Source organism: Schistocerca serialis, chromosome 8 (assembly GCF_023864345.2).
Source record: "Schistocerca serialis cubense isolate TAMUIC-IGC-003099 chromosome 8, iqSchSeri2.2, whole genome shotgun sequence".
NCBI classification, from domain to species: domain Eukaryota; kingdom Metazoa; phylum Arthropoda; class Insecta; order Orthoptera; family Acrididae; genus Schistocerca; species Schistocerca serialis.
The window spans coordinates 608,814,936-608,830,821 of NC_064645.1; the positions used below are offsets into that span (position 1 = coordinate 608,814,936).

The following is a 15,886-nucleotide window of genomic DNA, read 5'->3' on the forward strand; positions in this document are numbered from 1 at the left end:
TCTTATTTGGCATTTGTTGCTGCGGCAGCTCTGTCCGCCAAATGGACAACGCATATGTACAGTATGTAACACACAAAATCAAAAAAGTTCCATAATCCATCTAAAGATAACGGCATAACCATCTAAACTCGTGGTAGTGTTGAAATAAGCCGCGTGGAGTGGCCGCGAGGTTTGAGGCGTCATGTCACGGACTGCGCGGCCCCTCCCGCCGGAGGTTCGAGTCCTCCCTCGGGCATGGGTGTGTGTGTTGTTCTTAGGATAGGTTGATTAAGTATTGTGTAAGTCTAGGGACCGATGACCTAAGTAGTTTGGTCCCTTAGAAATTCGAACACATTTGAACATTTAAAATAAAAAAATTAAAAATATGCTAAAGATTGTTTTATGGCAGTTTTTTTTAATTACATTCTGTTTATAGCAGTTTCGCTAAAATAGCCGTACCCTCGTATATCGTGTAGTATTTAGTAAGAAGTTTTTCATTTTGAAGAAATAATACATGTTTGTAAATAAAGCATTGGAAACTGATGGAACAACATGGTCTGCAGGTATGGTAATGTCACATCATTCCTACATTTCTAGCCCCCCCGAAATATATTTGGCTCCCTCCCACTCCTCATCCCCCACTTGCTCTGGAGTACACGTGGAACAGAGGCTTCCAGCCACGTAGGGTTTGTTCGTGTTGGCAGCCCTGCCAGTATTAGGCACTTGGCCCGTGGCGACGGCGCACGGCTGAACCCGCGCGCGCTACGGGAGCCGCATGTTAATTCTCCGAGTCGATACGATGGTTGCAATCTGGAGCGTGGCCAGCGCGCTGCGCGGCGTCATGCGTCCGTTACGACGAGTTCCGGATCGAGACGCAGCGTGGGCCAGCTCCTGGAAGTAAGCAGCTCAATCGAGGGAAGTGCAGTCGGTCTAGCGGCAACGTTGCAGCTGAACTGCGCTTCGGCGTCGCCAGAGCACCAGTTCTGTTGACGGAGGAAGGCGGGACGTAGTGCCAGTGGAAATTTCGAAGGACCCACACCGGTAATCGGTTGAACATTTATTTCTTTTTTTTCAGGGGAGGGAGGGGGTGGGGCACTTGTTTCACTGATATGCTTTGATCCGGTCCGCCACGAATATCTCTCTTGTACCAGAAAGTAGTTGCACCCAACGTACTCAGTTACTTGTTGGATATACCCAACTTCTTGCCTTTCGCTATAGTTTTTACCATCTATAGCTCTCTCTACTGACATGGAAATCGTTCCCTGATGCCTTAACGCATGTTATGTAATTCCGTCCCTTCTTTTTGTCAATGTTTTCCACTTTTTATCTCCTCACCGAAGCTGCTAAGTAATTCTTCATTTCTTAACTTACCAGTAAACCCCATGAATAAAACAGCTTCAAACGTCACATTACTTTACAAGTGAGTTAAAGTGTTAAGTATTTGAGTTAAAGCATATAAGAGTGAAAGTTTTGAGGAGTTTGGAATTATGCTTAAAGTTTGTTAGACGTCACCAATTGCTCTTATTATCAAATAGTGTAAGGATATAGTATGAGTAATTTGCTCTCCGTTTTAAGCAAACGCTAGTTTCTCATCCATCTAAATGTTTAATAGCGAATGGTAATAGCGAGGCTTTTGGGATCTCGACACGGCGGAGGATGGAAAAAATAAGTTGGATGGACAGAGTAACAAATGAAGAAGTATTGCGAAGAGTGGGAGAGAAATGGGAGTTACTAGATGTAATAAAGAGAAGAAAAAGAAATTGGATTGGGCATATATTTAGAGAGAATGACAGACTGATAAAAACAGTTTTAGAAAGTTATGTAGAAGGGAAAAGGAAGCGAGGGAGGAAGAGATTCCAGATACTGGATAACATGATGGACGGTACAACATACAGCAGCCTTGTTGTTGTTGTTGTGGTCTTCAGTCCTGAGGCTGGTTTGATGCAGCTGTCCACGCTACTCTATCCTGTGCAAGCTTCTTCATCTCCCAGTACCTACTGAAGCCTACATCCTTCTGAATCTGTAAAGTGTATTCATCTCTTGGTCTCCCACAATGATTTTTACCCCCCACGCTGCCCTCCAATGCTAATTTTGTGATCCCTTGATGCCTCAGAACATGTCCTACCAACCGGTCCCTTCTTCTTGTCAAGTTATGCCACAAACTCCTCTTCTCCCTAATTCTAATCAATACCTCCTGATTAGTTATGTGATCTACCCATCTAATCTTCAGCATTCTTCTGTAGCACCACATTTCGAAAGCTTCTATTCTCTTCTTGTCCAAACTATTTATCGTCCATGTTTCACTGCCATACATGGCTACACTCCATACAAATACTTTCAGAAACGACTTCCTGACACTTAAATCTATACTCGACGTTAACAAATTTCTCTTCTTCAGAAACGCTTTCCTTGCCATTGCCAGTCTACATTTTCTATCCTCTCTACCTCGACCACCATCAGTTATTTTGCCCCCCAAATAGCAAAACTCCTTTACTACTTTGTCTCATTTCCTAATCTAATTCCCTCAGCATCACCCGACGTAATTCGACTACATTCCATTATCCTCGTTTTGCTTTTGTTGGTGTTCATCTTATATCCTCCTTTCAAGACAATGTCCATTCCGTTCAACTGCTCTTCCAAGTCCTTTGCTGTCTCTGACAGAGTTACAATGTCATCGGCGAACCTCAAAGTTTTTATTTCTTCTCCATGGATTTTAATACCTACTCCGATTTTTCTTTTGTTTCCTTTACTGCTTGCTCAATATACAGATTGAATAACATCGTGGACAGGCTACAACCCTGTCTCACTTCCTTCCCAACCGCTGCTTCCCTTTCATGTCCCTCGACTCTTATAACTGCCATCTGGTTTCTGTACAAATTGTAAATAGCCTTTCGCTCCCCGTATTTTACCCCTGCCACCTTTAGAATTTGAAACAGAGTATTCCAGTCAACATTGTCAAAAGCTTTCTCTAAGTCTACAAATGTTAGAAACGTAGGTTTACCTTTCCCTAATCTTTCTTCTAAGATAAGTCGTAGGGTCATTATTGCCTCATATGTTCCAATATTTCTACAGAATCCAAACTGATCTTCCCTAAGGTTGGCTTCTACTAGTTTTTCCATACGCCTGTAAAGAATTCGCATTAGTATTTTGCAGCTGTGGCTTATTAAACTGATAGTTCGGTAATTTTCACATCTGTCAACACCTGCTTGCTTTGGGATTGGAATTATTATATTCTTCTTGAAGTCTGAGGGTATTTCTCCTGTCTCATACATCTTGCTTACCAGATAGTAGAGTTTTGTCAGGAATGGTTCTCCCAAGGCCTTCAGTAGTTCTAAAAGAATGTTGCCTACTCCTGGGGCCTTGTTTCGACTCAGGTCTTTCAGTGCTCTGTCAAAATCTTCACACGGTATTGTATCTCCCATTTCGTCTTCATCTACATTCTCTTCCATTTCCAGAATGTTGTCCTCAAGTACGTCGTCCTTGTATAGACGCTCTATATACTCCTTTCAGCTTTCTGCTTTCCCTTCTTTGCTTAGAACAGGGTTTCCATCTGAGCTCTTGATATTCATTCAAGTGGTTCTCTTTTCTCCAAAGGTCTCTCTAATTTTCCAGTAGGCAGTATCTATCTTACGCCTAGTGAGATAAGCCTCTGCATCCTTACATTTGTCCTCTAGCCATCCATGCTTAGCCATTTTGCACTTCCTGTCGATTTCATTTTTGAGGCGTTTGTATTCCTTTTTGCCTGCTTCATTTACTGCGTTTTTGTATTTCCTCCTTTCATCAATTAAATTTAATATTTCTTCTGTTACCCAAGGATTTCTACTAGCCCTCGTCTTTTTATCTACTTGATCCTCTGCTGCCTTCAATACTTCATCCCTCAGAGCTACCCATTCTTCTTCTACTGCAGTTTCTTCAGTTTTAATCTACAGCTCATAACCAATAGACTGTGGTCAGAGTCCACATCTGCCCCTGGAAATGTCGTACAATTTAAAATCTGGTTCCTAAATCTCTGTCTTACCATTATATAATCTATCTGATATCTTCCAGTATTTCCAGGATTCTTCCATGTGTACAACCTTCTTTTATGATTCTTGAACCAAGTGTTAGCTATGATTAAGTTATGCTCTGTGCAAAATTCTACCAGACGGGTTTCTATTTCGTTTCTTACCCCCAATCCATGTTCACCTACCATGTTTCCTTCTCTCCATTTTCCTACTCTCGAATTCCAGTCACCCATGACTATTAAATTTTTGTCTCCCTTCACCACATGAATTTTTTATTTTATCTCATCATACATTTCATCAATTTCTTCGTCATCTGCAGAGCTAGTTGTCATATAAACTTGTACTATTGTAGTCCGTGTGGGCTTCGTGTCTATCTTGGCCACAATAATGCATTCACTATGCTGTTTGTAGTAGCTTACCCGCACTCCTATTTTTTTTTTCATTATTAAACCTACTCCTGCTTTACCCCTATTTGATTTTGTATTTATAACCCTGTATTCACCTGACCAAAAGTCTTGTTCCTCCTGCCACCGAACTTCACTAATTCCCACTATATCTAACTTTAACCTATCCATTTCCCTTTTTAAATTTTCTAACCTACCTGCCCGATTAAGGGATCTGACACTCCACGCTCAGATCCGTAGAAAGCCAGTTTTCTTTCTCCTGATAACGACGTCCTCTTGAGTAGTCCCCGCCCGGAGATCCGAATGGGGGAGTATTTTACCTCCGGAATATTTTACCCAAGCGGACGCCATCATCATTTAACTATACAGTAAAGCTGCATGCCCTCGGGAAAAATCACGGTTGTAGTTTCCCCTTGCTTTCAGCCGTTCGCAGTACCAGCACAGCAAGGCCGTTTTGGTTAGTGTTACAAGGCCAGATCAGTCAGTCATCCAGACTGTTGCCCCTGCAACTACTGAAAAGGCTACTGCCCCTCTTCAGGAACCACACGTTTGTCTGGCCTCTCAAAAGATACTCCTCCTTTGTTGTTGCACCTACGGCACGTCCATCTGTATCGCTGAGGCACGCAAGCCTCCCCACCAACGTGAAGGTCCATGGTTCATGGGGGGACAGCAGCCTTAAGAAGGAAGAAATGGATCGAAGAAAATGGACGAGCAAAGGACCTGCTGATACAGCAGATAACTGATGATGATGATGATGGTGATGAATAGCGAATACGCTCTTCATGAATCACAAGAGAATAATGTATATTCCGTTTAAGTTCTCTGGTGACAGTGTACACTAATGTATCTGCATAGTCATGATCTTTGGTTACTGAAATATGTAATACTTACGTTAATTATTTTGGCGTTTTAAGAAATTATATTGTAACTATGTCTCTGGCTTTATATGTAATACTCTGTGAATGCAATAATTTCGAAAAGCTCTGTATACTTTACTGGTACTTAAGTAGGGAAGCTGAATGCAAAACTTGCAGTGACGCCCCGTGGCTACGAAAGTAGTTTGGCGGGACTGGAAAAGGTGGACTTTGCGCGCAAGGAGATTGATTCCCTTGTGGCGAGTGGAATTCGAGTCCTGCCTGTGATACTGAGTGGTCAGCGGCAGTGGTTAATTTGGATGTATAAATTGAGGCAAGGAGAGCTTGGGAGCATGGAAATTAGTCTCGGATTGAATGTGAATTGGGCTATCGATCATGGCATCATTATTGGCCCTGTTTGGTTAAATTTACGACACCAAGAAGAGTTATATCAGGGCGTGGCTAACATCAAGAACCATGGTTGCTTTACCCCCAATTTTGTAGACACTATAATTTGCCACAAGTAGCACCACTTTCATCAGCACTGTTATCTAAATATGGACATCCAATCGAACAGGTATTGAATAATAACTTTTTGTGGAACTTCTAATTTACGTGTGCACACCCGTGACCAGAAGCAAGAGGGTTTCAGTAGGCGTTCCCACTCCGATATAACCCTCCTGGCGCTACTTGCCGCTGGGCACGTATTCACTTTGTATGTGTTTGCTAAAACAACAAGGCCGTGTTTGTATCCCACGGGCAGCGGCTAGGCAGCTCGTTATTATTTAAAATGTTTCCCATTTTAACGACGACGGGGTACAGAGTTTTCAGCTGCCACTAAGGCAGCTGTTTCACTCTGCTGCTTTTTTTCGAAACACGCGAAACACATTCAGCATTGTTCAAGGTTTAAACACAATCGCTAACAAACTTCTGCGTATGTGACCTCTGTCCACTAAATTGTGTAAACAGAGAAAACCGTTGAATTCAGTTGTCTTACAAGTAATGACAGCTTTCATCGTGTGAGGTGACCTACAGTAAAAAAAGTTGTGTGTGATGAAGAACAACTATTTAAATTTCAAGAGTAAAACGAATAGGTTGGGAGCTGCTACTGAAGGTTGTGTAACCGTAAAATATCTTGCAGAAAGCGTTGGTGCTGAGTAAAGTGGAATGAGCATGTAAAACAAGTTATAGGAAATACTGATGCATGACTGAGATTCCTTTTGAGGATGCTATACAGTGCTGTCATTTGTAAGCATATGATTTATGTGAAAAGTCTTCCAACGGGGTATTGGCCGCGCGACGGAAAAATATAGACTTGCTACCGGGAATGTTCAAAAATGTGTGTGAAATCTTATGGGACTTAACTGCTAAGCTCATCAGTCTCTAAGCTTACACACTACGCCGGCCGTTGTGGCCGAGCGGTTCTAGGCGCTTCAGTCTGGAACCGCGCGACCGCTACGGTCGCAGGTTCGAATCCTGCCTCGGGCATGGATGTGTGTGATGTCCTTAGGTTAGTTAGGTTTAAGTAGTTCTAAGTTCTCGGGGACTGATGACCACAGATGTTAAGTCCCATAGTGCTCAGAGCCATTTGAACCTTACACACTACTTAACCAAAATTATCCTAAGGACAAACACACACACCCATGGCCGAGGGAGGACTCGAACCTCCGCCGGGACCAGCAACGGGGAATGTTAGTTGGAGCTAGACTCATGGGAGAACCCAAACCGGGAATCGTCAGGGAGTTAAATATTCTGGGATCAACAGTGCGACGAGTGTGCCGAAAATATCAAATTTCAGGAATAAGCGTCGTCGCAGTGGCCGACGGCGTTCACATAACGACCGAGAGCAGTGGCGTTCGTGTAGAGCTGTCAGTGCTAACAGACAAGCAACATTGCGTGAAATAACCGCAGAAATCAATACAGGACGTACAACGAAAGTATCCGTTAGGAATGGGGCGAAATTTGTCGTTAGTGGGCTATGGCAGCAGACGGTCGACGTGAGTGCCTTTGCTTGCAGCACGTCATCGCCTGCAGCGCCTCTTCTGGACTCGTGACGATATCGGTTGGACGCTAGACCACTGGAAAACTGTGGTCTTGTCCGATGAGTCCCGATGTCAGTTAGTAAGAGCTGATGGTAGGACTCTAATATGACGCAGACCCCACGAAGCTACGGACCTAAGTTCTCAACAAGGCACTGTGCAAGATAGTGGTGGCTCCATAGTGATGCGGGACGTATTTACGTAGAATGGACTGGGACCTCTGGTCCATTTGAACCAATCAATTGCTGGAAATGGTTACGCTCGACCACTTACAGACAATTTGAGTTTTCATGGACTTAAGGGGCTCCGGAACGCCCTATACTTGCAATGTTAAAATAACGCTTATAAATTACATCTTTCCTCACAAAGTATTTGAGGTAGGAAGTTGAACTTTTTACAGATTATTTATTGGAATATGGGCTACAACTTAACACAGGGATTTTACAAAATTTTAGTTCAGTTATTAAAGATGATTTTTTTTCAATTGTAATGAAAATTCACAACTTTTTTTGCAATTTTTTATTTATATATTCAAAAATATACAGTTTTTTGGAAAAAGGCTGTGTTAAATTATGCAGAAGGTACTATGTAACGTTTACTGAAAGTTTGAAACAAATATGTTTGGACGATCCTTAGAAAACATGTAATTAGTATGAGAAAATAAAAGTTTTGGGAATCGAGCGACAAAGATTGGATTAACTTTTTAGTGCATTCCAGGTCCATAGGATGGATTATCTTCATCCTCTGCAAACTCCTCCTCCAGCTTCCTCTTGTTCCTTCTCCTGTTTACTCTTGCTTGTATTTCTAGACTCTTTACAGCCCTGTCTGCAGCCGGAAGGCGTTCCTTGTCTAAAGCAAGCATCGCTCGTTGTTGTGTTCGTAGATTTTGCTACCATTTTCTTCAGTTGCAGTTACTGCAACACTGTTCCAAAAGGTGGTCATGTATGAACACTTATCACATTTCAGTTGTATTTCACTAGCAAGTCCTACGTGCTTTATTATGGAGAGTTCCAGACGAACTTCACTACAATGAATACATCTTACACAGTTTGAAAAAATTCCATTGAGAACCGACATATCAAATATTTCATTCACATCCGATTCGCCCATAAAACATTCATAGTTTTCACTCATTGAACCAAGCTTCTTCTGTGAAGTATTTTCTTTCCCACTTTGACTGCTATGGGCAGGTGTACTTGAGAGGTTAGGTTCACTCACTTGGTTATCGTCCTTATTGTTTACAGTAATAACACATACCATTGGCTTTCCAACATTTCTCCTTTTCTTAAAAGCCTTCAGAGGATTTCTAATAACTTTACTTTTACTCATTATTATACTTCAACAAAACAGAGACTCAAGAAACAGAATTAATTACAAATATTTTCGAGATAACGACATAGTAAATAAACATGAAACAATCGACAATCACACCAGCGATATATATTGAACCATCACAGGTTAGCCACAACACATACTTTATCTCACATCACTAAAATGTACCTGATGAACACGGACGTTAATAATAACACCATTTGACAGCAGTTTAACAGCGCCACAGTGGGTCACGCCCATGTAGAACACATTTCAAAAAAAATTAAAAATAGTTGTAGTCTTCGGAATTGAATAAATTATATATCTATTAAAAGGTAATAGTCTGAAGATTCAGAAAACGCAAAAAAGTAAAAATTGAACTTTTCATGATTTTGAGCCTTTCCAGAGCCCCTTAACGTTCTCAAACAAAGAGGGAATTTTTATGGATGACAATGCGCCATGTCACCGGACCACAATTGTTCACGATTTATTTGATTAACATTCTGGACAGTTGGAGCGAATGATTTGGCCAGCCAGATCGCCCGACTTGAACTCCATCGAATGTTGTGGGACACAATAGGGACCTAGGTTCGTGTACAAAATTCTACACCGGCAACACTTTCGCGGTCATGGACATCTATACACACAGCATGGTTCAATATTTCTGCTGCGGATTTCCAAAGACTTGTCGAATCCACTCCACGTGGAGTTGCTGCATTACGCCGAGCAAAAGGAGGCCCGCCACGGTATCAGGAGGTACCGCACGACTTTTGTCACGTCACTGTACACGTATTCAGAGAGACAGAACCACTGTGGGAAATGAAGATGAGGCCGGAAATGCCTTTTGTAATAAGTAGTAATACATGTACGCCCTTCGTCTTTACAGTAGTCACAGTTCTGTAGCTTGTACTGTAGATGTAGAATTGGTGGAAAATTTATAGCTGGCTAATAGTCATGATACACTGGCTGGTGAACGTATTTCGGAATCAATTACACGCATTCTTAAAGTTTTAAACTTCCAAACAAACACCATAGTATTAAGCGGGAATTTTCATTTAAATGTTCGCGGCAAACCAATTTTATAGCTGTACTCAAGTCTCACGCCCTCTCATATAATTTATAACAAAAGTTATGGTAATCGGCTATACTGCTTTTGATAACATTTCTATGGAAACATCGAGATTGAAAAACAAATTATGTAAATATCGGCAGTAAAACTATCGACTAATGAACGTAAAATTAAGCGAGAACTAATAAATGAAAAAGGCTTTGCAATAAGCGCGTTGAAATGATGTGCACAACTCACTTAATGCCAGTGACAAAAGTAATATATTCAGTAAAGTACAGTTCCGAAGAAAACCGTTTGAAAATTAATGTAATAAATTGTAATTCCCGTTCCTTTAAGTTTCTTTTCTGCAAGTGTTCATATTGACACGAAAATCAACAGCCACTGCTGCTAAATATAGCAGTTCACGTTTCATGGCAGAACTTCACGACGCATTAGCTTTCGTAATACTAGTTGAAACTGTTTGCAAGTATGTATAGTGGGTCGAGTCGAGCGACCGAGAGCAGCGATATTGCTAGCGACGGATCGCTGCGATTCGTCGCCCGTGTGCGTGGCATATTACGTACGCTCGCGTGCTGAAAAGTAATGTCTCCAAATTTTTTATTCTGTTCCCATATCGGTTGACGTATTACAAGACGTGCATATTACTCAGCCGACTTTCCCGATTCGCTGATGCAAACTGCAACCCTCTGCCTGCGCCGAATTGTAGCGTGTGAGTTGATGCTGCATAACTCTGTTGATGCTGTGTAACTCTGTTGACGCTGCGTAACTCTGTTGATGCTGTGTAACTCTGTTGACGCTGCGTAACTCTGTCGGTGCGTGGGAAACAGCGTGCTCCCAGTCAGGTTTATAACCGTAGAAAACGTGCCTCCGATTGAAGTGCATAGAATAATGAAAGCTGTGTACGATGAAATGAAATGAGCGTTTAGCGTTATTGGCCGCCTTGGTGCAGGTCTTATTACATTCAACGCCACATTGGGCGACCTGCGCGCCGATTGGGAATGAAATGATGATGAAGGCAGCACAACACCCAGTTCCTGAGCGGAGAAAATCCCCGACCCAGCCGGGAATCGAACCCGGGCCCATAGGACGGCAATTCGTCAGATTTACCACTCATCCATAGGGGCGGACGCTGAGTATTATGATGATTGTGTAGACATTAGTGTTGTGCGCGCTGGGTTGTTCCAACTCTTAGTGACGAGAACGGCGGTGCTAACGTCAACATGCGAGACTGACAATCAAAGACAGCGGCGCCAAAAAAGTACCTGCCATCAGCAGCCAAAGTCATTCTTACAGCTTTCTGGGATGTTCAACATGTGGTGCATTCGGACTTCATGCATAAAGCGCAATTATAACATCTGCAAGGTAATGCGACACCCTCAGAAGGAATTTGAAGATTCTGTCCACACTTGGAGCACCATCTCCTTCAGCACGACAGTGCCGGGCCTGACACGATAGCTTCGTCATCTGCAACAATGCGATCATCGATCATCCTGTATTCAGTCCTCACTTTGCCCCATCCGATTTTCATATGTTTTTAGGGTTTGAGGACATAATTTGATAGCACTGAATGGTGCGAGCAGCGGTGAGGTTATGGTTCCGCAATAGAGCCAAACATCCTACAGTGACGCTATCAGCGCATTGGTCTCTCATTGGGAGACGTGTGCTCGTCGCCACGTTGACTATGTTCAGAAATAGATGTGTGGACATGATGAATAAGGATGTAGGTGTTAATAAAGTTAGTTTTTTGGACGCCCTCGTAGATACTTGTCAAACTGCAGGGGCTGTGGTACATCACGAAGAGGTGTGCCCTTAAAATTCCGAGAATGTCCGCACCAAGAAGAATAAGTCGACAAATATTATTTCCTCTCACATACATATCGTGGAATGACCAAGACGGAAAAGCTGGAGAAACTAAAACTCATACACAGGCTGACTGGCAACCTTCTTCCCCTGTACCATTCACGAGCAGAACAAAAAGGGGGGAAATTATAGCAGTAACAGATGAACGCTCCGCCACACACAGAAACATGGGTTTCGGAATATGGATGTAGATGTAGACGCACGCCACTGAAATGTAGATAGAGATTTGCTCTTTCCTGTAGCAATGATTCATAGATAAAATTGCACAACACATAGAATAATACAAGTATAATACATTAACGGCGTTAAACTTTTCCTCGGTATTAGCAGATAATACAATAGGGTCTTCTCGTAGATGCTCGGCTGGTTGGTGGTAGTGTTACTGGAAAGAGAGATCCACACAAATAGTTCGCGGCAACTGTGTACCACAACTTACTTTCACTTCCGAATTATATTTCAACTTTTGAAAACTATGAGTTGTCGATGCAATAAGAAACAAAATCCAACTGTATATCAAGAAGGTTTTTCGACAAGCATCCTTTAATAACAATTACGAACCTTACGCTTTGTCATGCTAGCCTGCTGCAGAATGTATTTTGCACCATTATTGATGCTCTATCCCAGTGATTCCCAAAGCAGGACTAGGCGGCTGTGTCGTAGGGCGTCGTGAAAAATTTCGAACCTGCTGCAGCAGTAATGGTTACAGAGAGAGCGAAGAAATGTCCACTGACTTTTGGAAAAAGAAACAAATAATGAAGATGGTACTGACTTTTGTTTTGCTCTATGGCACCAGCCTATAACTTCTAATTAACTGAATTCTTCTTGGAATATAGGATGTGTTTTAGAAGATCATCCACTACAGCTTATGAAAGTTTCCGAAAACTATTTTTGGTAGATTGAATATTAAATTTCGTACGGCACTGTTGGTTCGGAAAAGTGCTACCGAGTACAGCGCCATCGCATTGGTGTTTGATAGCTAACACCGCTATGGAGGCGGGTTTCTAGACGATAATATCGATAAATTCGTATAAACTGAAAAAAAATTTTAAAGCCAAAGCTCCATCCGAATTTCCTGAAAAAAAAAGAAGTAAATCGTATTGTGTTGTCTGATAGGAGTACATTGAAGATTAAATTTAATAGCATAGAATTTTGAGATTCGATAGCATCTCCGATTCGTAGCAGACTACGCTATACAGTTAATAAGACGGGACTGAAAATTGTTGTTTGAAGCTCTTTGCGTAGTCGTCAGTTGCGGTAGAGATCTGATAGGGGGAACATATCGCTAGTGAATGATAAATGAGGGATTGGATATTCAGGAATATGATCATCAGACTGTGGAAGAAAAGACAGATGATACATGATTGACACCACTTAGGCATTTCAGCAAAGTTGCCTTCCAAAGAGAAAAAGTTGAAAAAAATTCTTTTTGTTTGTAATTATTGAAGATGCTATAGGAGCCCTTATTTGAAGAGCTTTGTAGTTGTGAGTTTTCTATATTCTTCGGATGTTTATCTCTTATCGTTTTCTTCGTCTCCAGTAATATTTTTTAAAAGAGAAACATGACGAGTTGCATCGTTAAGCCGTTACTCAGTGTAAAAGCTGTATGAACATGAGTTGAACTTGAAACTATTAGTATGTCCAAAGCTGATTTTTCGGCCACTGCTGTAATAAAGAGTAAACATTGTGAGAAAATTAATATGAATGGAGGATTTGAGAAGTTGTATGTGTTGTGTACGACTGTTTAAACAACTGTAAGGAGAGGTGGGCAACAGAGTGGTGTGACGACTGTCGTCGCAGCTTCACAGGAGAAGAATGATTAGCGAACAAGTTAACAAAACAGAATATTTACTTAACTTGTATTTCTCCTAGTGTACGAAGAATCATTATAAACAATGCAGCAACAAACAGAATGCAATTAGCACAACATCCGCTAAAATGGGGCTCGCTGTACACAGACGAAGGCGTCGTTTCGATGAGGCTCCAAGTGAAAAGTGGGCCAAATGTCTGCCGCCGGCCGTCCTATGCCGTGGCAGCAGAGGGCCCTTCTAGTCCAGACTCACCAGGGGCGTGACTCAGTGTGCGTGCACCATTGGGTCCACCAGATCCTGCTGGACCACAGTCGGAATCTAAAGGAAACTTGTAATCCCGTTACCAATTGTAGAACGCCAGTGGTGAACAACGACCTCATTATACACTCCTGGAAATGGAAAAAAGAACACATTGACACCGGTGTGTCAGACCCACCATACTTGCTCCGGACACTGCGAGAGGGCTGTAGAAGCAATGATAACACGCACGGCACAGCGGACACACCAGGAACCGCGGTGTTGGCCGTCGAATGGCGCTAGCTGCGCAGCATTTGTGCACCGCCGCCGTCAGTGTCAGCCAGTTTGCCGTGGCATACGGAGCTCCATCGCAGTCTTTAACACTGGTAGCATGCCGCGACAGCGTGGACGTGAACCGTATGTGCAGTTGACGGACTTTGAGCGAGGGCGTATAGTGGGCATGCGGGAGGCCGGGTGGACGTACCGCCGAATTGCTCAACACGTGGGGCGTGAGGTCTCCACAGTACATCGATGTTGTCGCCAGTGGTCGGCGGAAGGTGCACGTGCCCGTCGACCTGGGACCGGACCGCAGCGACGCACGGATGCACGCCAAGACCCTAGGATCCTACGCAGTGCCGTAGGGGACCGCACCGCCACTTCCCAGCAAATTAGGGACACTGTTGCTCCTGGGGTATCGGCGAGGACCATTCGCAACCGTCTCCATGAAGCTGGGCTACAGTACCGCACACCGTTAGGCCGTCTTCCGCTCACGCCCCAACATCGTGCAGCCCGCCTCCAGTGGTGTCGCGACAGGCGTGAATGGAGGGACGAATGGAGACGTGTCGTCTTCAGCGATGAGAGTCGCTTCTGCCTTGGTGCCAGTGATGGTCATATGCGTGTTTGGCGCCGTGCAGGTGAGCGCCACAATCAGGACTGCAACCGACCGAGGCACACAGGGCCAACACCCGGCATCATGGTGTGGGGAGCGATCTCCTACACTGGCCGTACACCACTGGTGATCGTCGAGGGGACACTGAATAGTGCACGGTACATCCAAACCGTCATCGAACCCATCGTTCTACCATTCCTAGACCGGCAAGGGAACTTGCTGTTCCAACAGGACAATGCACGTCCGCATGTATCCCGTGCCACCCAACGTGCTCTAGAGGGTGTAAGTCAACTACCCTGGCCAGCAAGATCTCCGGATCTGTCCCCCATTGAGCATGTTTGGGACTGGATGAAGCGTCGTCTCACGCGGTCTGCACGTCCAGCACGAACGCTGGTCCAACTGAGGCGCCAGGTGGAAATGGCATGGCAAGCCGTTCCACAGGACTACATCCAGCATCTCTACGATCGTCTCCATGGGAGAATAGCAGCCTGCATTGCTGCGAAAGGTGGATATACACTGTACTAGTGCCGACATTGTGCATGCTCTGTTGCCTGTGTCTATGTGCCTGTGGTTCTGTCAGTGTGATCATGTGATGTATCTGACCCCAGGAATGTGTCAATAAAGTTTCCCCTTCCTGGGACAATGAATTCACGGTGTTCTTATTTCAATATCCAGGAGTGTATATATGAACACGTCCGAAAGAACAGATACCATCGGTGACCATGCAGCTCGTTAGAATGAAATTACAATGAAATGAATACCCCTAGCTGCATACAGGCTTTGATATAAGTCAACGGGGTCAGTTGGAAATGTGTGTCCCGACCGGGTCTCGAACCCGGGATCTCCTGCTTGCATGGCAGACGCTCTATCCATCTGAGCCACCAAGGACACAGAGGATAGTGCGACTGCAGGGACTTCTCTCTGGCACGCGTCCCGTGAGACCCACATTCCCAACTTATTGTCCCGCACTATATTCATTTCATTGATAGAGCGTCTGCAAGATCACCTGTTTCATTCGAAGCTGAGGTGAGCAGGAGGCCTGGGTTCGAATCGCAGCGTTGGTACAAATTTACATTTGTCGCTTCAGTCTGCATACATAAATTATAAAACTTGTGGTTCCTTTATTATGATATTGTGAAAAATTTATTCGCCACACGAGCTGCACACTGAAGCTGCTTTAGATAGACAATGTTGTGAGTTAGGCCACCATGGAAAAAGCCTTGTATATTAACGGGGAGAAAAGTTTGGACCGCGCGACCGCTACGGTCGCAGGTTAGAATCCTGCCTCGGGCATGGATGTGTGTGATGTCCTTAGGTTAGTTAGGTTTAAGTAGTTCTAAGTTCTAGGCGACTGATGACCCATAGTGCTCAGAGCCATTTGAACTATTTATTTAAAAGTTCGGAAACCACGGCTCCGTCCATTATTCAGAAC

At 43.6% G+C, this 15,886-nt stretch overlaps 1 non-coding gene across 1 annotated transcript; it reads right to left on the reverse strand.

Annotated features, from left to right (window-relative positions):
- Nucleotides 1–15,268: 15,268 nt before the first annotated feature.
- Nucleotides 15,269–15,343, reverse strand: Trnaa-ugc (transfer RNA alanine (anticodon UGC)). Its single transcript has one exon. It is a non-coding gene; the product is annotated as a tRNA-Ala (tRNA).
- Nucleotides 15,344–15,886: the final 543 nt, after the last annotated feature.